General features: G+C 39.2%; 1 pseudogene; it reads right to left on the minus strand.

Annotated features, from left to right (window-relative positions):
• LOC142172163 (lipid phosphate phosphatase epsilon 1, chloroplastic-like) overlaps nt 1-21,695 on the minus strand; it is a 70,053-nt pseudogene that overhangs the window by 15,890 nt on the left and 32,468 nt on the right.

Below are 21,695 nucleotides of genomic sequence, written 5' to 3' on the forward strand. Positions count from 1 at the left end.
TTTAATCATCAAAAATTTGGAGCGTGAAGTGCAATTAGATCCATTTTTGAGGGGATTCATATTACTATTATCAATTAGAAAAATTCAATTAGAATAATTTATGGTTGGCTTGGTTGGACTAAAAAAATGAAGTATCCAGGCTCCGTTTAGAAAAAACCCAATTGGATTGGTAAGATATCTATGATTGCTATTCATATTTTTTCTTTGTAAAGAGATCCTAATTGTCAAGCAAAGTTATCTCAACTCTAAGAAATACTTGTATAAAATGAATTGAAAAAAAAAGAAATACAAAAAGAAATGGTAATGGGAGCATTTGTCCTATATGTACAAATCCAAATCGGGCGGATCTTTACCCGGAGTAGAGCATAAACCTAAAAAGATGAAACAGACCCATTCAGGAACAAGAAAATACCATCGCGGTTTGGATTAAATCTCGATGAAAGAATACATCAATGAGAAGTTAATTCGATAAGTTTAATGACCCTTTCTTATAACTTCAAATTTTATAATGGAAAATCGAAAATATAAAAAAGGAGTCAAAACTCGTCTTTATTAAAAAATCGAAGAAAAGCCCTTTCGTTAGAAGTAAGAAAGAACCTTTCTAGAAAAAAAGAAAGAGGACTGGAATCTATACATTGATTCACCATTTTTTTTGAACCGTATGCATCAAAAGGCGCATGTACGGTTCCTAAGGGATACAATTTTACCCTAATCCAGGTCATAATCTTTATGGGATTCCCAAAATTATTAATAGAAAGTCGCCCGCACGGAATTGAAGAATTACAAATGACCTTACAAAAAGAATTTAATTGTGTAAACCGAAAACTGAACATTGCTGTCACAAGAATTGCAAAACCTTATGGAAACCCTAATATTCTTGCAGAATTTATAGCTGGACAATTAAAGAATAGAGTTTCCTTTCGAAAAGCAATGAAAAAGGCTATTGAATTAACAGAACAAGCAGATATAAAAGGAATTCAAATACAAATTGCGGGACGTATCGACGGAAAAGAAATTGCACGTGTTGAATGGATCAGAGAAGGTAGGGTTCCCCTACAAACGATTTGAGCGAAAATTGATTATTGCTCTTATACAGTTCGAACTATCTATGGAGTATTGGGCATCAAAATTTGGATATTTCTAGACCAGGAATAATTTTACTACTTGTCTTTCCCTTCTATCCAATGATTGAACAAAAAAAGACAAATTCATTCTTTTTCTAATCAATCAAGGGGAACATTTATAATTCTTAATTCTATAAGGTTGAATAAAAATTCGATTGACCATTTGATATAATTGCTATGCTTAGTGTGTGACTCGTTAGTTTTTTAGGGTTAGGATTAAAAAAGACCAGCCCACATAGTATGAACTAAAAACTATAGAACTAATAACCAACCCATCATTTCGCATTATCTGGATCTAAAGAACCAGTCAAGATATGATATATAGGTCATATTTTTGTAGCAACTGAAATCTTTTGCATAAACAAAAAAGAAAATCTGATTCTAAGTTGTAAAGCAAAATAGACAAAAAAGATGTGGATAAATGAAAAGATGAGAGAAAGAGAGAAAAAGAATACCAATGATATAAAATTCCAATATGTAAGGTCTATGAGTAATCTCATAAAAGGCAGTGTAATAAAGCATCAATATGCATTCATACCATAATAAAATGAATCTTCTTATAGAAATAGAACAAAAAATCAAGAGTTTCGAGCCAACAAAGACTGAGAAGATTGACTCAAGAACCAATTTCATTCTGAGCTCCATTGTAGAATTCGGACCTAACCATTAAGTAAGAAGTGATGGGAACGACGGAACTTGTGAATGCAAAAGATTCTATTAAAAAAGAAATTTTAATGATTCACTGGTCGGGATGGCGGAACGAACCAGAGATTAATTCATGTATTTGGAGATCTGAGAAGTCACGAGTTAACCCTATAAATGAAATAGGGATTGAAAGAGTCAATATTCGCCCGTGAAAACTTTTTTTATTGCAAAATTCAGGACAATACAATAAAGGACTTATTTGATTAGCCAACGACATTTTTGATTAGCCTAAACGTGGCAGCAACATAATGAGTCATTTAGTGACTCTTAGATCACTTTTCTAGGTGACACTTTGGAAAGATTCTTGGCTAAGCCATAAAAAGCTCTAAAATTCACAAAATATATGGAAAGGGCAACGTGCTTTAGCAAAAGCCATAGAAGATTTCTCAAACTCAATAAGTCACATAAGATTAGGATTAATTCACTAGAGAGCTACGGGAATTCTTGGATTAGCAAAGGAATCCATACGAAATTATACTGCGCAATAGCAACGAGATTTTGCGATTCTAAGGGAGTACAGTGCAATCTTTCTCAAGAATATCATACGGATTTTCCCTAATTCGATCCGCCGTCACATGTTGTCGCAATTGACGTATGTTAGAGGGATTGTCAAGAGAATCGACTCAGGTATGTTAAGGCTACCCCTTCTTTCTTTTTGGCATGATCTATACGACACAAATAAAACGAGCAAATGCACAACTTCCATAAATGATTCTATTCATAGAAGTATTACAGGTGCCTATGTTCTATCGTCTGTTCATGGGTCTAAGAAAATACGTAAGTTGAAAAAAAGTTTACTTCATGATATTGCTCAACGGAATAATGGTCTTATGACACTCCGAAAGATGTTATTAACGTACTTCTCATGCATTGCATTCATTTATACATGTACATTGACCCATGACTAGACGACATTATATACACGTATATATATGTATTTATATGTATATGGGATATGAAAAAAGGTTACGGCATTATATACGCACCACCACCTGATCAGCTGGTATACGTTGATAATTTGCCCACAGTGGCCGAGATGATATGATGGGATGCCCTCAGAGGCTTGATGATATTATGAACGCATATACCCATGCATGGTATGACATTTATATGCATATGCATGATATTATAATATTAAATGATTCATAGAGCTATTCAGATATACATGTTGAGTCTTTTACTCCATGTTTCTCTCATGTCTATTATTTACTGATTTTCATTCCTTACATGCTCGGTACATTATTTGTACTGACGTCCCTTTTTCCTGGGGACGCTGCGTTTCATGCCTGCAGGTCCCGATATACAGGTCGAGAGTCCTCCAAGTAGGCTATCAACTCAACAAAAGATGTTGGTGCGCTCCATTTGCTCCGGAGTTGCTTATTTGGTCAGTATGATTTGGACGTGCATTGTTTAGTATCGTGGGCCCTGACCCGACCTTTATGATACTTATGTACTCTTAGAGGCTTGTAGACATATCTCATGTACGTAAAAGATGATATGGCCTTGTCGGCCTATATTCAGTGTACGAGTGATCATTTTGATCTTATAGGCCCGTGTGTCTTATGTATAAGTTGGTATTACGTGTTTTATTCTAGTTATTCCACGATAGTCTTTCCGTATCATTTACCTATGATAGCATGATATGAAAAGATACGTTATGTTGGTACTCGGTTGAGTAAGGTACCGGGTGCCCGTCGCGGCCCATCAGTTTGTGTCGTGACAGAGCAAATCCGAGAGTGACTTCGAAGACCCTGGTGACGAGGCGGGCTCCGGTGAAGACCAGACTATTTAAGTGTCTTGTACATGTTTTGTATTTTTGTACTTGTGTACTTTTGTACTTTTTGTCAAGGCCTTTTGGCCTTTGTAAAGATTTTGCGTATATATAATATAAAGATTATTTTTAACTTCAGCAATCTTTGAGTTTTGTTGTGTACTTTGCTTTATTATTTATATTTGCAAAGATCGAAAGGCCTTAGCATGAGATAGTTAGGTCATGTTCGGAGGTTCGATCAGGCCTTATCTTCGACATTATTTTGTTTAAGGCATCGTGGGGGTTTGGTATGACCGAAAATGTTTCCCCAAAGTTGTGATGACCTAAAATGTCATTTTTAAATTTAATAAGTAATTTTATGTTCTAAGACCTCGAAAAGCGCCATTTATTATTCCTCGACTTGTGTGCACAGTCAGTACAATTTTTCCGAAAGTTTTCATGTGAAAAATGGATTAAAATGTGAAATAGAGTCTTAAAACTCAACTGAGTTGACTTTGGTCAACATTTTGAGCAACCGGACCTGGATCAGTATTTTGACAGTTCCAGTAGCTCCGTATCGTGATTTGGGACTTGAGCGTATGCCCGGAATTTAATTTGGAGGTCCCTAGCTCAAGTTATGACCATTTAACGGAACTAGCAATTTAAAGGTTAAAGATTTTCAAGTTTGACCACGGGGTTGACTTTTTGATATCGGAGCCGGAATCCTATTCTGGAAATTTGAGCAGCTCCATTATGTCATTTATGACTTGTATGCCAAATTTGAAGTCATTCCGGGTTCATTTAATATGTTTTGACACGAGATTTACAAATTGAAAGTTTAAAACTCAAAGTTCGAATCGGGGTGTGAATTGTAATTTCAGTATTGTTTGACATGATTTTAGACCCCGAGTCAGTCCGTATTATGTTACGGGACTTGTTGGTATATTCGGACGGGGTCCCGAGTACCCTGAGTGTGATACGAATCGAAATCGGAACAAGAATTAGACTTGAGCAAAATCTGAAATTTTGGGTTCTAGTGTAATCGCACCTGCGGATTTTTGACCGCAGGTGCGAGCTCGCAGAAGCGAGCCTTCCATCGCAGATATGGGATTGGGATGGCCTGGGTTCTTCACAGGTGCAGCCTTTTTGCGCAGAAGCGGATGTCGCAGGTGCGATAGGGCAGCCTGGCATCGCAAATGCGAGCTTTGTCTCACAAATGTGAGTCCGCAAATGCGAAACTTTTGTCCGCAGATGCGAAAATGACTGGGCAGAACCCATAAATTCGGAAGTCGCCATTTTTACTTATTTTTGAGTTTTAAGTCTCGGATTTGGGCGATTTCAAGGGGGATTTTCACGACTTTGAGTCGGGTAAGTGTTCTTTAACCAAAAGTGATTATATTTCATAAATCCATGTCAATATTCATCATTCATTTCAGATTTAGATGGAAGAAATTGGAATTTTTGTAAAACTTTCCAAAAATGAAAAATTAAGATTTGAAGGTCCATTTGATATCGGAATTGGACAAATTTTGTATGGTTGAACTCGTATCGGAACGGGTGTTCGATTTTCGCGAGTTATTTTTTGGGATTTGAGACGTGGATCCCACTGTCGAATATTTTAATGAATTTCGGATTTTTATCAAGAAAATTTATAAATTCATATGGAATTAATTCCTATGATTAGTATTGAATATATTGAATTGTTTGTGAATAGATTTGAAGCTTTCGGAGGCAAATTTAAAAGGAAAAGCTGTGGTTGAATAATTGATTGGAATATTTAAAGCGAGGTAAGTGTCGCGGTTAATCTTGACTTGAGGAAATAGAATCCTTAAATTATTTGTTATGTGAATTGCATATGAACGACGTATAGGCGAGGTGACGAGTGTCTATACGTCATCAAATTAATTGTTTGCCTGGTTACTTGAAAAATCATAATTTTTTTAATTCATAAATTATTTATTATAATCATTGTTTCTCTCTAATTCTTTGTCAAATATTAATTCTTGAATTCCTGCATTAATTGTTACATGCTATTTGAATTATGTGCCTTAATTGTTATTTGACATTTAGCATATTAAATATTAACCTGCCTATTTGCTCCCTGATTTCCATAATAATTTGTTATTTGTCATTGTTTGATTCATAATTAAACTATAATTATTGTATGTTTGTTGTCTTATAATTTTATATTAATTATTGCAATTATTGGGAAAATTTCTTCTATAAGAATTGGTTAATGAATATGTAGGAGGAGCAGGTTGCACGCCGCAACAGGATTGATTATAATGAATATATTGGAGGATCGGGTTGCACGTCGCAACATGATTGATTATAATAAATATATTGGAGGATCGGGTTGCAAGCCGCAACAGACTTATTAAAAGTCTATATTGGAGGATCGGGTTGCACGCCGTAATAGACTTATTAAAAGTATATATTGGAGGATCGGGTTACACACCGCAACAAACTTATTAAAAGTCTATATTGGAGGATCGGGTTGCACGCCGTAACAGACTTATTAAAAGTCCATATTGGAGGATCGGGTTGCACGCCGCAACAGACTTATTTAAAAGTCGACATACATATATATATATTGAGGGATCGGGTTGCACACCGCAACAGACTTGATTAAAAATGAATATAATGTGAGAGAGGGTTGCACGTTACAACAGAATCGAATGTGAATATATTGTGAGAGCGGGTTGCACGCTGCAATAGAATTGATAGAAGTGATAATTGGTTATGACTGCTGTGCTGGCTTCAATTATTATAAATGAGTTACCTGATTTATTTCTATTATTGTTGCTATTACTAATATTGCGTACAAGTAATGTAAGTGACCCAGCTTATCCTCGTCACTACTTCGTCGAGGTTAGGCTCAGCACTTACCAGTACATGGGGTCGGTTGTACTGATACTACACTCTGCACTTCTTGTGCAGATTTGGGAGTTGGTCCCAGCGGCGTACCGTAGACTTGCTCGGATTTCAGCTACCAGAGGAGACTTGAGGTATAACTGTATGGCGTCCGCAGTTTTGGAGTCCCCGTCTATTTTACTTTAGCTGTGTGTTTATTTCCAGACAGCTTTATTTTATTCAGACCTTATTTATATTTATTCTAGAAGCTCGTGCACTCATTACACTAATTCTGGGATGGTATTTAGACACCGTTATTTTTATGGATTATTCACTATATTTCAAACTTGCTTCCGCATTTGTTCTTGGATTATTATTAATTTAAAGATTATTTAAAAATTTGTTAATATTATTCTAATGTTGGCTTTCCTAGCAAGTGAAATGTTAGGCGCCATCACGGTCCGAAGGTGGGAATTTTGGGTCGTGACAGTTGGTATCAGAGCACTAGGTTACATAGGTCTCACAAGTCACGAGCAAGCTTAGTAGAGTCTGAAGGATCGGTACAGAGACGTCTGTACTTATCTCTTAGAGGCTATGAAGTTTAGGAACAATATCACTTCTTTCTTATTCTGTCGTGCGATTTTATTCTATCATCGATGATTGAACCATTCTACTCTTTTTCTCTCGCAGATGGTGAGAACACGTAATACCTCTACCATTGGACAGGGACCAGAACCCCCGGTGGCAACTATGGCCAGGAGTAGAGGTCGAGGCCGAGGTCGTGCTACAGGCCGAGGAGAGGCCGAGGTAGAGCTCAATCCAGAGCTCTAGCAACTGCACCTATTATAGAACCTCAGGTGGATCTTAATGAGGAAGTTCCAGTTCAGAATGTACCAGTTGGACCAGTTCAGGTCCTGGAAGGATTCATAGCCACTCCAGTTCTTCAGGACGCTCTAGTCCGATTGGTGAGTCTTATGGAGGGTGTGGCCCAGAATTGTACATTTCCAGTGGCACCAGCCGTCTCGTAGGATGTGGGAGGAGCACAAACTCCCACTACTCCCTCTCCGAAGCAGATGGCTCCCTAGACTCAGGCTCTAGCAGCCCCGCCAATTGGGGTAATTCAGCCAGTTGTTGTGGCACCGACCGGTGATAGGCCCGCCATGTCTTTTGAGGCCTTATTGAGACTGGATAAGTTTACCAAGCTCTTTCCAGTTCACTTCAGTGGTACACCTTCTGAGGACCCACAAGATTATCTTGAACGCTGCCATGAGGTGCTGCAAAATATGGGTATAGTTGAGACCAATGGGGTTGATTTTGCTGTGTTTAAGATGACGGGTTTCGCCAAGAAGTGGTGGAGAGATTATACATTGACCCGACCAGTCGGATCACCTGCACTTACCTGGGAGCAGTTCTCTCAGCTATTTCTGGAGAAGTTCCTCCCTATCACACTGAGAGAGGAATTCCGCAAGCAATTTGAGCGTTTACAGTAGGGCAGTATGATTGTTACTCAGTATGAGTCCCGTTTTATGGATTTGGCCCGTCATGCTCTCCTTTTACTACCTACTGAGAGAGAGTGAGGAGGTTTATTAAGGGACTCACTCACCCTATCAAGCTTCAAATGGCCAAAGAGACCGTAAGTGAAATTTCATTTTAGGCGGCTGCTAATGTCGCCAGGAGGATCGAGATGGTTCTTGCACAGGAGAGAGGGCAGAGGTCTGATAAGAAGCCTCGTCAGTTCGGTGGTTTCAGTGGTGCCTCGTCTGGAGGCAGGGGTAATTTTGGTAGGGGTCATCCTCCTAGACCATTTCATTCAACACTTCATGTATCTCCCGGTGCTTCAGGGAGTCACGGTCCTATTATGCCTTACTCTGGGTAGCCAGTATTTAGTGCACATTCAGCTCCTATCAGTGCACCACCACTCCAGAGTTACTACAGTAGTTATTCGGCCCATCTGGGTCAGCTTCAGCTTCAACAGCCACGGCGTCAGGATGGGTGTAATGAGTGTGAGACTATTGGTCACATCAGTAGGTATTGCCCTAGATTGGCGAGTAACAGATCTCGGCAAGATTCTCGTGCTATCATACCGGCACCGGTTGCTTCACCGTCTGCTTAGCCAGCTAGAGGTAGGGGTCAGGCAGCTAGAGGTGGAGGTCAGGCTATTAGAGGTTGAGGTCAGGCCATTAGAGGTGGAGGTCAGGCCGTTAGAGGTGGAGGCCAGCCAGTTAGAGGCTGTTCCAGAGATACAGTGCAGAATGGTGGGGCCCAGCCCCGATTTTATGCTTTTCCAGCTAGGCCCGAGGCTGAGTCATCTGATGCTGTGATCACAGGTATTATTCCAGTTTGCCATAGAGATGCTTCAGTTCTATTTGATCCAGGATCTACTTATTGCTATGTGTCCTCCTACTTTGCTTCATATTTGGTTGTGCCTCGTGATTCTCTGAGTGTGTCTGTATATGTGTCCACACCAGTGGGAGACTCTGTTGTAGTAGATCATGTCTATCATTCGTGTGTGGTTACTATTGTTAATCTTGAGACTAGTGTGGATCTTCTACTTCTTGATATGGTAGATTTTGCTGTCATCTTGGGTATAGATTGGCTGTCCCCTTATCCTACTATATTGGATTGTCATGCCAAGACAGTGACCCTAGCTATGCCGGGGTTACCTCGGTTAGAGTGGAAAGGAACTCCTGGTCATTCTGCCAGCAGGGTTATTTCTTATATGAAAGCTCGACGTATGGTAGAGAAAGGGTGTCTAGCCTATTTAGCTTATATTCGTGATCCCTGTGCGAATGTTCCTTCTATGGACTCAGTACCAGTTGTTCATAAATTTCCAGAAGTATTTCCTGCAGATCTGTCGGGGATGCCACCCGACAAAGATATTGATTTCTGTATTGATTTGGCTCCAGGCACTCAGCCCATTTCTATTCCACCATACCGTATGGCCCCGCCAGAGTTGAAAGAATTGAAAGAGCAGTTACAATAATTGCTTGATCAGGGATTCATTATACCCAGTGTCTCGCCCTGGGGTGCACCAGTATTATTTGTAAAGAAGAAAGATGGCTCTATGTGGATGTGTATAGACTATCGGCAATTAAACAAGGCACTATCAAAAAATAATATCCGCTGCCAAGAATTGATGACTTATTTGATCAGCTTCAGGGTGCTAAGGTATTTTTGAAGATCGATTTGAGGTCTGGTTACCATCAGTTGAAGATCAGGGTATCTGATGTCGCTAAAACGGCTTTTCGAATGCGGTATGGGCATTACGAATTCCTAGTGATGTCATTTGGGTTGACAAATGCCCCAACAGTATTTATGGATTTGATGAATCAGGTGTTCAAGCCTTATTTGGACTCTTTTGTGGTTGTATTCATTGATGATATCTTAATTTACTCCAGCAGTCGAGAGGAGCATGAGCAGCATCTTCGAAGTGTGCTTCACACTTTGAAGAATAATCAGTTATATGCCAAGTTTTCAAAATGTGAGTTTTGGTTAGACTCACTTGCATTTTTGGGACATGTTGTATCGACATAAGGCATAAAGGTGGATCCTAAGAAGATTGAGACTGTTCAGAATTGGCCTAGACCTACTTCTGTTATAGAGATCCAGAGTTTCCTGGGTTTAGCATATTATTATCGTTAGTTCGTGGAAGGGTTTTCATCTATAGCAAGCCCATTGACCAGATTGACCCAGAAAGGTGTCCCATTCAGATAGTCAGACGAATGTGAGTTGAGCTTTCAGAAGCTCAAGACCGCTTTGACTACGGCGCCAGTGTTGGTATTACCCACAGGTTTAGGATTGTATACGGTATATTGTGACACATCTTACATTGGGCTTGGTGCAGTATTAATGCAAGATGGCAAGGTAATTGCATATGCGTCGCGGCAGTTGAAAGTTCACGAGAAGAATTATCCTGTTCATGATTTAGAATTGGCAGCCATTATTCATGCGCTGAAGATTTGGAGGCATTACCTCTACGGTGTCTCGTGTGAGGTATTTACTGATCATCGTAGCCTTTAGTATCTGTTCAAACAAAAAGATTTTAATTTGAGGTAGAGGAGATGGTTGGAGTTGTTGAAAGACTATGATATCACCATTTTGTATCACCCCGGAAAGGCCAATGTGGTGGCCGATGCTTTGAGTAGAAAGGTTGTGAGTATGTGCAGTCTTGCGTCTATTCCGGTTGGTGAGAGGCCATTAGCTGCAGATGTTCAGACTTTGGCTAATCAGTTCGTGAGGTTAGATATTTCAGAACCCAGTCGGGTTCTAGCTTGCACAGTCGCTCGGTCTTCTTTATATAAGCGCATCAGAGAGAGGCAGTATGATGATCCTCATTTACTTGTCCTTAAGGACACGGTGCGGCACGGTGATGCCAAGCAAGTTACGGTAGGGGAAGATGGAGTTCAGCAAATGCAGGGCCGTATTTGTGTGCCTAATGTGGATGGGCTTCGTGAATTAATTCTTCAAGAGGCACACAGTTCCAGGTATTCTATTCATCCAGGTACCGCCAAAATGTATCAAGATTTGCGGCAACATTATTGGCGGAGGAGAATGAAAAAGGATATAGTTGCACATGTAGCTCGGTGTCTGAATTATCAGCAAGTTAAGTACGAGCATCAGAGACCTGGTGGTTTGCTTCAGAAGTTAGAAATTCCTGAGTGGAAGTGGGAGCGTATTACTATGGATTTTGTTGTTGGGCTCCCACAGACTCAGAGAAAATTTGACGCAGTTTGGGTCATTGTGGACAGGTTGACCAAGTTAGCACATTTCATTCCAGTGGGGGTTACCTATTCTTCAGAGAGGTTAGCTGAAATTTACATTCGTGAGATTGTCCGTCTTCACGATGTGCCTGTGTCTATTATTTCAAATCGAGGTACGCAGTTTACCTCACATTTTTGGAGGGCTGTACAGCGTGAGTTAGGCACGCGGGTGGAGTTGAGTACAGCATTTCATCCACAGACAGACGGACAGTCAGAGCGCACTATTCAGATATTGGAAGATATGCTCCGCGCTTGTGTTATAGACTTTGGAGGTTCTTGGGATCATTTCTTGCCACTTGTGGAGTTTGCTTATAATAATAGCTACTAGACGAGCATTCAGATGGCTCCATATGAGGCATTATACGGAAGGCGATGCCGATCGCCAGTTGGTTGGTTTAAACCGGGAGAGGCTCGGTTGTTGGGTACCGATTTGGTACAGGATGCCTTGGATAAGGTCAAGATTATTCAGGATCGACTTCGCACAGCTCACTCTAGGAAAAATAGTTATGCCGACCGTAAATTTCAGGATATTGCATTCATGGTTGGAGAACGAATATTGCTCCGGGTTTCACCTATGAAAGGTGTAATGAGGTTCGGAAAGAAGGGCAAGTTGAGCCCTAGGTATATCGGACCCTTTGAAATTCTTGAACGGGTGGGTGAAGTAGCCTACAGGCTTGCATTACCACCTATTTTATCAGCGGTTCATCCGGTGTTCCGTGTGTCTATGCTCCGGAAATATCATGGTGATCCATCCCATGTGTTTAGATTTCAGCTTAGTCCAATTGGACAAAGATTTGACTTACGAGGAGGAGCCGGTGGCTATTCTAGCCCGGCAGGTCTGACAGTTGAGGTCTAAGAGTTATCCTTTAGTTTGGGTGCAATGGAGAGGCATCTACCTGGGAGTCCGAGTCGGACATGCGGAGTAAATATCCACACCTTTTTCTAACTCCGTTCGAGGACGAACGTTTGTTTTAGAGGTGGAGAATGTGATGATCCAAAATATTATTTTTAAATTTAATAAGTAATTCTGTGTTCTAAGACCTCGAAAAGCATAATTTATCATTCCTCGACTTACGTGTGTAGTCCGTACAATTTTCCGGAAAGTTTTCATGTGAAAAATGGATTAAAATATGAAATAGAGCCTTAAAACTCAAATGAGTTGACTTTGGTCAACATTTTGAGAAAACGGACCCGGATTAGTGTTTTGACAGTTCCTGTAGCTCCGTATCGTGATTAGGGACTTGGGCGTATGCCCAAAATTTAATTTGGAGGTCCCTAGCTCAAGTTATGGCCATTTAACGAAACTAGCAATTTAAAGGCTAAAGATTTCCAAGTTTGACCACGGGGTTGACTTTTTGATATCGGAGCCGGAATCCGATTCTAGAAATTTGAGCAGCTCTGTTATGTCATTTATGACTTGTGTGCCAAATTTAAAGTCATTTCGGGTTCATTTAATATGTTTTGGCACAAGATTTGCAAATTGAAAGTTTAAAACTCAAAGTTTGAATCGGGGTGTAAATTGTAATTTCAGTGTTGTTTGACGTGATTTTAGACCTCGAGTCAGTCCGTATTATGTTACGGGACTTGTTGGTATATTCGGACGGGGTCCCGAGTACCCCGAGTGTGATACGAATCGAAATCGGAACAAGAATTGGACTTAAGCAAAATATGAAATTTTGGGTTCTGGTGTAATCTCACCTACGGATGTTTGATTGCTGAAGCAAGCCTTCCATCGCAGATGCGGGATTGGGCTGGCCTAGGTTCTTCGCAGGTGCGGCCTTTTTGCGCAGAAGCGGATGTCGCAGGTGCGACAGGAATGTCCGCAGATGCGGAATTTCACTTGGCAGCCTGGCATCGTAAATGCGAGTTTTGTCTCGCAAATGCGAGTCCGCAAATGTGGAACTTTTGTCCGCAGATGCGAATATGACTGGGCAGAACCCATAAATTCGGAAGTCGCCATTTTTACTCATTTTTGAGTTTTAAGTCTCGAATTTGGGCGATTTCAAGTGGGATTTTCACGACTTTGAGTTGAGTAAGTGTTATTTAACCAAAAGTGATTATATTTCACAAATCCATGTCTATATTCATCATTCATTTCGGATTTAGATGGAAGAAATTGGAATTTTTGTAAAACTTTCCAAAAACAAAAAATTAAGATTTGAAGATCCATTAGATATCGGAATTGGACAAATTTTGTATGGTTGAACTTGTATCAGAACTGGTATTCGGATTTCACGAGTTTTTTTGGGATTTGAGACGTGGGTCCCACTGCCGAATATTTTAATAAATTTCAGATTTTTATCCGAAAAATTTGTAAATTCATATGGAATTAATTCCTATGATTAGTATTGAATATATTGAATTGTTTGTGAATAGATTTGAAGCTTTCAGAGGCAAATTTAAAAGGAAAAGTTGTGGTTGAATAATTGATTGGAATTTGCAAAGCGAGGTAAGTGTCGCGGTTAACCTTGACTTGAGGAAATAGAATACTTAAATTATTTGTTATGTGAATTGCATGTGAACGACGTATAGGCGAGGTGATGAGTGTCTATACGTCTTCAAATTTATTGTTTGCCTGCTTACTTGAAAAATCATAAATTATTTTTATTCATAAATTAATTATTATAATAATTGTTTCTTTCTTATTCTTTGTCAAATATTAATTCTTGAATTCCTATATTAATTGTTACATGCTATTTGAATTATGTGCCTTAATTGTTATTTAAACCATAATTATTGTATGCTTGTTGTCTTATAATTTTATATTAATTGTTATAATTATTAAGAAAATTTCTTCTATAAGAATTGGTAAATGAATATGTTGGAGGAGCGGGTTGCACGCCGCAATAGGATTGATTATAATGAATATATTGGAGGATCGGGTTGCATGCTGCAACAGACTTATTAAAAGTCTATATTGAAGGATCGGGTTGCACGCCGCAACATACTTATTAAAAGTCTATTGGAGGATCGGGTTGCACGCCGTAACAGACTTATTAAAAGTCCATATTGGAGGATCGGGTTGCACGCCGCAACAGACTTATTTAAAAGTCGACATACATACATACATACATACATACATACATACATACATACATATATATATATATATATATATATATATATATATATATATATATATATATATATATATATATATATATATATATATATATATATATATATTGGGGGATCGGGTTGCACGCCGCAACAGACTTGATTAAAATGAATATAATGTGAGAGTGGGTTGCTCGCTGCAACAGAATCGAATGTGAATATATTGTAAGAGCGGGTTGCACGCTGCAACAAAATTGATGGAAGTGATAATTGGTTATGACTGCCGTGTTGGCTTCAATTATTATACAAGAGTTACCTGATTTATTTCTATTATTGTTGCTATTACTAATATTGCGTACAGGTAATGTAAGTGACCCGCCTTAGCCTCGTTACTACTTCGTCGAGGTTAGGCTCAGCACTTACCAGTACATGGGGTCGGTTGTACTGATACTACACTCTGCACTTCTTGTGTAGATTTTGGAGTTGGTCCCAGTGGCGTACCGTAGACTTGCTCGGATTTCAGCTACTAGAGGAGACTTGAGGTATAACTGCGTGGCGTCCGTAGTTCTGGAGTCCCCGTGTATTTTACTTTAGCTGTGTGTTTATTTCCAAACTGCTTAATTTTATTCAGACCTTATTTGTATTTATTGTAGAAGCTCGTGCACTTGTGACACCAATTCTGGGATGGTATTTAGACACCGTTGTTTTTATGGATTATTCACTATATTTCAAACTTGCTTCCGCATTTGTTCTTAGATTATTAATAATTTAAAGATTGTTTAAAAATTAGTTAATATTATTCTAACGTTGGCTTGCCTAGCAAGTGAAATGTTAGGCTCCATCACGGTCCGAAGGTAGAAATTTCGGGTCGTGACAAAAGTACTTATAAATTTTAGATTATAGTTTGCCGAGGGTAGTTAGAACCGTCTTTAAAATTTTTCAAGCCGTTTTAATATGGCCATAGACTTCTTAGTTCGGGTGTTGCCCAGTGGGCTTGTCACCTCGAGTTGTCCAAGCTTGCCTAAGATAACAGTCCCCGAATGGAGATGGTCGTAGCCTTTAAGGTTCGGGCGCTGCCTAATAGGTCTTGTGCCCCCGGGCTCCGATAGTCCGAGCTGTCCGATTTTGTTTTTGGACTGCATTCCCCAATTGGAAGTGATCGTTTGAACCTGGATAAGGCGGCCCTTGGGCTCGATACCTTTAGGGGATCGTATGTAGGAAATTCCTTAAGAAAGAAGAGAAATTTGTAAAGGACAAGATATTTATCCGCAAGGTAATTTTTTTTTTATTCTTGTGCGTAATAGATACATATGTGTACAAGATTTTTGCCAGGGCTCGAGCGTCTATGCGGGCACAGTTCATTTAACCGCTTGGCCTTTACAGTAAATCCTAACGATCATGCCGAGATCATCAATCATAAAGTTTCTTTAATCGTTATCCGAGGGTAAATCCCCCAGTGTTTGGGTCCGACCGTAAATAGGCCTCGAATACTATTGTCGTGATCTTCGATACCAGTTCGTAACCGGCCTTCAATTCTAAATTAGCATAATTTACTATTGCCTCATTAAAAACCTTACCGGAATACCCATTTGGGACAAAACCAGTTAAAGGGGAAAAGAGTGCAACGCGTGCTTTCAGGCCTAAAGATTGTATCGTACTTTGATGATTGCCTGCAAGTGTTAGTTCAGAATGTAAATAAATAAAAGGAAATGAATGAGGTCGTACCTTAACAATAGTATTGCTTCAAGTGAGATATGTTCCAGTTGTTTGGTAGTTGCTCACCGTTCATTGTTCCGAGTTTGTACGATCCTTTATCGGTGATCTCGATAATTGATAAGGGTCTTCCCAGTTTGGTCCCAACTTCCCTTCTTTCTGGTTTCAGGTATTTAGCGTGACCTTTCTTAAAACTTAGTCCCCGATATTGAAATGTCGAAGGTTGGCCATTCGATTGTAATATCTCTCGATCCGCTATTTTTGGGCGGCCAACCAAACAAGGGCTTCTTCGCGTCTTTTGTCTAATAGATCTAGGCTCATATTCATAGCCTCGTCGTTTGATTCCTCGGTTGCATATCGAAACCTGAGACTTGGTTCTCCGACTTCTACCGGTATCAGAGCTTCGGCACCGTAAACCAGTGAGAACGGGGTGGCCCCGGTACTGGACTTCGATGTCGTACGGTATGCCCATAAAACTTCGGGCAGGATTTCCTTCCATTTTTCTTTGGCGTCGGTCAACCTCTTTTTAAGGTTTTGGAGTATGGTTTTGTTGGTCGATTCTGCTTGTCCGTTCCCACTAGGGTGGTAGGGTGTCGATATGATCCTTTTGATCTAATGATCTTCGAGAAACTTTCTTACTTTGCTACCGATGAATTATTTCCCGTTGTCACATATGATCTCGGCCGGTATCCCAAACTAGCATATGATGTGGTCCCAAATGAAATCGATGTCTTCTTTCTTCCTGACCTTTTCGTATGCATGGGTTTCCACCCACTTAGAAAAATAGTCAGTCATAAATAATATAAATTGAGCCTTACCGGGTGCTATCTATTCCCCACTTCATGAACGGCCATGGTGACAAAACTAAATGCAACGGCTACCCGAGTTGATGAATCATCGGAGCATGTCTTTGACATTCATCACATTTTCATACAAACTCCTTCGCGTCTTTTTCCATATCGATCCAGTAGTAGTCGGCTCTGGTTACTTTTTCGAACCAATAATTTGGCGCCTGAATGATTTCCACAGGTGCCTTTGTGGATTTCCCTCAGAACGTACTTGGTGTCTCCTGGTCCTAGACATATTGCAAGCGGGCCATCGAATTTTCTTCTGAACAAGGTTCCGTCTTCGGACAAAGTAACCGGTTTTGCCTTCATACGCAGGGCCCTCGATTCTTTCGGATCCGAGGGCAGTTTTTCGGTCTTCAGATATTCTATATATTTATTTCTCCTGTCCTAAGTTAGGCTTGTTGAGTTAATATCGGCATGGCCTTCTTCCACTACAGATCTCACAAGTTATATGACTGCCCTCGAGTTAAACTCGTCGTCCTCGACTGATGATCCTAAGTTAGCAAAGGCATCGGCCTCACTGTTTTGATTTAGAGGTACGTGTTGCAAAGTCCATTCTTTGAATCGATGTAATGTTACCTGCAACTTATCCATGTACCTTTGCATTCGTTCTTCTCTGGCCTCGAACATCCTATTAGGAGGTATGTTGTGATACCATATCATAGCTTCTTTTGACAGGGTCTCTTCGAACTTCTTCAACAGGACATACTCGATCTCATCATCCTCCAAGTTATTCCCGTTGATGGCACATGTGTAAGAGGCTACATGCTCACTTGGGTCAGTCGTTCTGTTATACTTAGCAATCTTGGACATGTGGAGTTTCTTAGGGATCGGCTTTGGAGCCGTGCTCGGAGGAAAAGATTTTTGCACGAACTTCTTGGAATCTAGGCCTTTAAATATCGGCGGTGCTCCTGGGATTTGGTCTACCCTGGAATTGTAGGTTTTCACCTTTTTGTCATTAGATTCGATTTTCTTCTCCCCTGGTTCTACCCGTTTTGTCAGTTCTTCGAGCCTATTTATGATCTCGAGGTTAGCCCCTGATTCATTTTCATTTGACCTTTCTACGACTGGTTTATCCCTGAGGGTGACTTCCCGGGATGGATCGGGTTCAACTATGCTCGGTGCACAACTTTGGTTCTATAATTGAGCCATCGCCGCCTGTTGAGCCTGCAACATTTCGAAAATCATCCGTAAGTTGATCCCGTCTCCTCCAATTTTTTGTGTATTTTGAGGTGCCGATCGGGCTCCAGCACGAACGATATTCTCGGGGTCGGTAGGTAGGTTTGTGTTGATAGCCACATGTGAATTAGCGTCAATCAGGTCCGCGACTAGAATTCCTATGGGGTCAACGAGCGGTACCTCGTCACCGGGCGCTATGTTGTTATTTTCACCGTGATGACCAGACTCATTGTCAACATGTAGGGGTGTTGATTGAGAGTTCGACATTTTGAGTTTTAACCTGCAATTAGAGGCACTTCAAAGAACAAGTGTAAAGTAGTATGTGTTATGGAGATTTGTATCAAATAACCACTATTATCCTTAGTCCACGGTGGGTGCCAAGCTGTTTACCCTCAAAATCGGATAACAATTGAATTTGTAAGTGGTTTTAAGGATACATTGATTAACTTAACACAAAATAATAAATTAGATTGCGATTGAAATAAATGATGGTAAAGTAAATGCAAACCACACGAATTGGGTAACTTCAGCCTTGGAAGGTTTGCCACCCTCGAGCAGAATGTACTTCGATCGATATCAAGACACAGAAGAATAAGAGCTTAAAGAGAATAATGATGCATTGCTTTAGAATGCGTGTTACAATGTGTTAAATGAATTATCAGACCCCCCTTTATATAATAGAGAAGTCTTACTTTAAGTACAATTATATAAAAGGTAAAAATTCCTTGATTTGCTGAGAAAGGTATTTCTCCTCGTTTGCAAACTGATAATGTAGAATCTTATCCATTTATGGTAAAGAGTATGCAATAGCAGCTGCTCAAAGAAGGAAAAGTATACATAACTAAATAACAATCAGTGGCGGAGGCAGGATATCCGTGAAGGGGGTTCAAAAAGAAAAAACTTAAAAAATTTATAGTTAGTGAGAATTGAACTTATGACCTTACAAAGGTTTTGAACCCCCTTGACCACTAAGCTACACTTTTGGGCTATGTCGAGGAAATTCAAAACTTAATATATAGAGGTAAAAAATAGATTTTGCTTTATATATACAGTGTAATTTTTCAGCGAATGGGGTCCGATGAACCCCTTCCGCCCCTGATAACAATATAACAAACATCATCCTTAATGTTAGTTTTATAGTTTATCTGAAGAGATGATAGGGCTATTTTGTTTTCTTAAATTAAATTAATATCGTTTAAGTCACATCGTATGTAGACAATTAGTATTTATGGATCATGTAGAATCATCTAAAACCAAGTAAATTTTTGTATTTGATCAATTACTTTGAGAAGCTTACTTAAGAGTATACAGAATGTGAGCGTGTAAAAGATCTACTGGGCATGTGAAGAAGGCATTCCAGGGTCTGATCTTAATGTTGAAACAGGGCGTTCATGGTTAAGTATCCTCTTCAGTACAATTGAGAGACAAGTATTGATAATTCCACCTGAAGTAGCCCATAGTGCTTCCATATCATGCCTCCAAAGGAAGATAATACCGAAAACTGCAGCCATCAGCCACTTACTCTCTAGACTTAGAGATGGCAATGGAGCGGGGCGGGTTTAGCCTTAACCCGCAAAGACTTCAACCCGCCCCGTTCCGTATAGCAAAATTTTCTTTTATCAACCCGTCCCGCCCCGCTAAGCAAAAATTTTCCTTTTTCATTTTTTTAAAAAAGAAAAAATGGCCAATGGCCTAGAGTTTCTTATCTCTTTTTCTTGGCCGTTCCTGTTGTGCTGCTGGATCATGGTCTACTACTAATTATATTGTTAGAAAATATTTTTTAGCATAATACTCCATAAAAGTAGTAATTAATAAAAAGGAGATAAAAAATTGTCACGACCCGAAATTTCCACTTTCGGATCGTGATGGCGCCTAACATTTCACTTGCTAGGCAAGCCAACGTTAGAATGATATTAATCAATTTTTAAACAATCATTAGATTTATTAATAACAAAGAAATAAACGCGAAAGTAAGGTATGAAATATAGTGATTAATCCATAAAAACGACGGTGTCTAAATACCATCCCAGAATTGGTGTCACAAGTGCACGAGCTTCTAGAATAAATACAAATAAAGGTCTGAATAAAATAAAGCTATCTGGAAACAAACACACAGCTAAAGTAAAGTAGACGGGGACTTCAGAACTACGAACGCCATGCAATTATACCTCAAGTCTCCTCTGAGTAGCTGAAATCCGAGCAAGTCTATGGTACGTCGCTGAGACCAACTCCAAAATCTGCACAAGAAGTGCAGAGTGTAGTATCAGTATAACCGACCCCATGTACTGGTAAGTGCTGAGCCTAACCTCGATGAAGTAGTGACGAGGCTAAGGCGGGTCACTTACATTACCTGTACGCAATATTAGTAACAACAACAATAATAGAAATAAATCAGGTAACTCATTTATAATAATTGAAGCCAACTCAGCAGTCATAACCAATTATCATTTCCATCAATTCTGTTGCAGCGTGCAACCCGCTCTCACAATATATTCACATTCAATTCTGTTGCAGCGTGCAACCCGCTCTCACAATATATTCACATTCAGTTCTATTGCGGCGTGCAACCCGCTCCTCCAATATATTCATTTTAATCAAGTCTGTTGCGGTGTGCAACCCGATCCCCCAATATTTATATATGTATGTCGACTTTTAAATAAGTTTGTTGCGGCGTGCAACCCGATCCTCCAATATATATATATATATGTCGACTTTTAAATAAGTCTGTTGCGGCGTACAATCCGATCCCCAAATATTGACTTTTAATAAGTCTGTTGCGGCGTGCAACCCGATCTTCCAATATTAACTTTTTAATAAGTCTGTTGCGGCGTGCAACCCGATCCTCCAACATTAACTTTTAATAAGTATGTTGCGGCATGCAACCCGATCCTCCAATATATCCATTTCAATCAATTCTTATAGAAGAAATTTCTCCAATAAATATAATAATTAATATAAAATTATAAGACAACAAGCATACAATAATTATAATTTAATTATGAAACAAACAAGGCAAATAGCAAATTATTATGAAAATCAGAGAGAAAATATGCAGTTTAATACTCCCTCCGTTTAAATTTATGTGAACCTATTTTCTTTTTAGTCCGTGCGAAAAAGAATGACCTCTTTCCTTATTTGGAAACAATTTACCTTTATGTAATGATTTATAACCACACAAAATATATGTGCCTTATTTTACAAAACAAACAAAGGCAAATAGCAAATTATTGTAGAAATCAGAGAGAAAATATGTAGTTTAATATTTAATATACTAAATGTCAAATAACAATTAATGCACATAATTCAAATAGCATGTAACAATTAATGCAAGAATTCAAGAATTAATATTTGACAAAGAATAGGAGAGAAACAATTATTATAATAATTAATTCATGATTTAAAATAATTTATGATTTTTTAACTAAGCAGACAAATAATTAATTTAACGACGTATAGACACTCGTCACCTCGCCTATACGTCGTTCACATGCAATTCACATAACAATTAATTTAAGGGTTCTATTCCCTCAAGTCAAGGTTAACCACGACACTTACCTCTCTTTGCAAATTCCAATCAATTACTCAACCACAACTTTTCCTTTTAAATTTGTCTCCAAAAACTTCAAATCTATTCACAAACAATTCAATATACTCAATACGAATCATAAGAATTAATTCCATATGAATTTACTAATTTTCCGGATAA

This window comes from Nicotiana tabacum, chromosome 17 (assembly GCF_000715075.1).
Source record: "Nicotiana tabacum cultivar K326 chromosome 17, ASM71507v2, whole genome shotgun sequence".
In the NCBI taxonomy this organism is placed as follows: Eukaryota; Viridiplantae; Streptophyta; class Magnoliopsida; order Solanales; family Solanaceae; genus Nicotiana; species Nicotiana tabacum.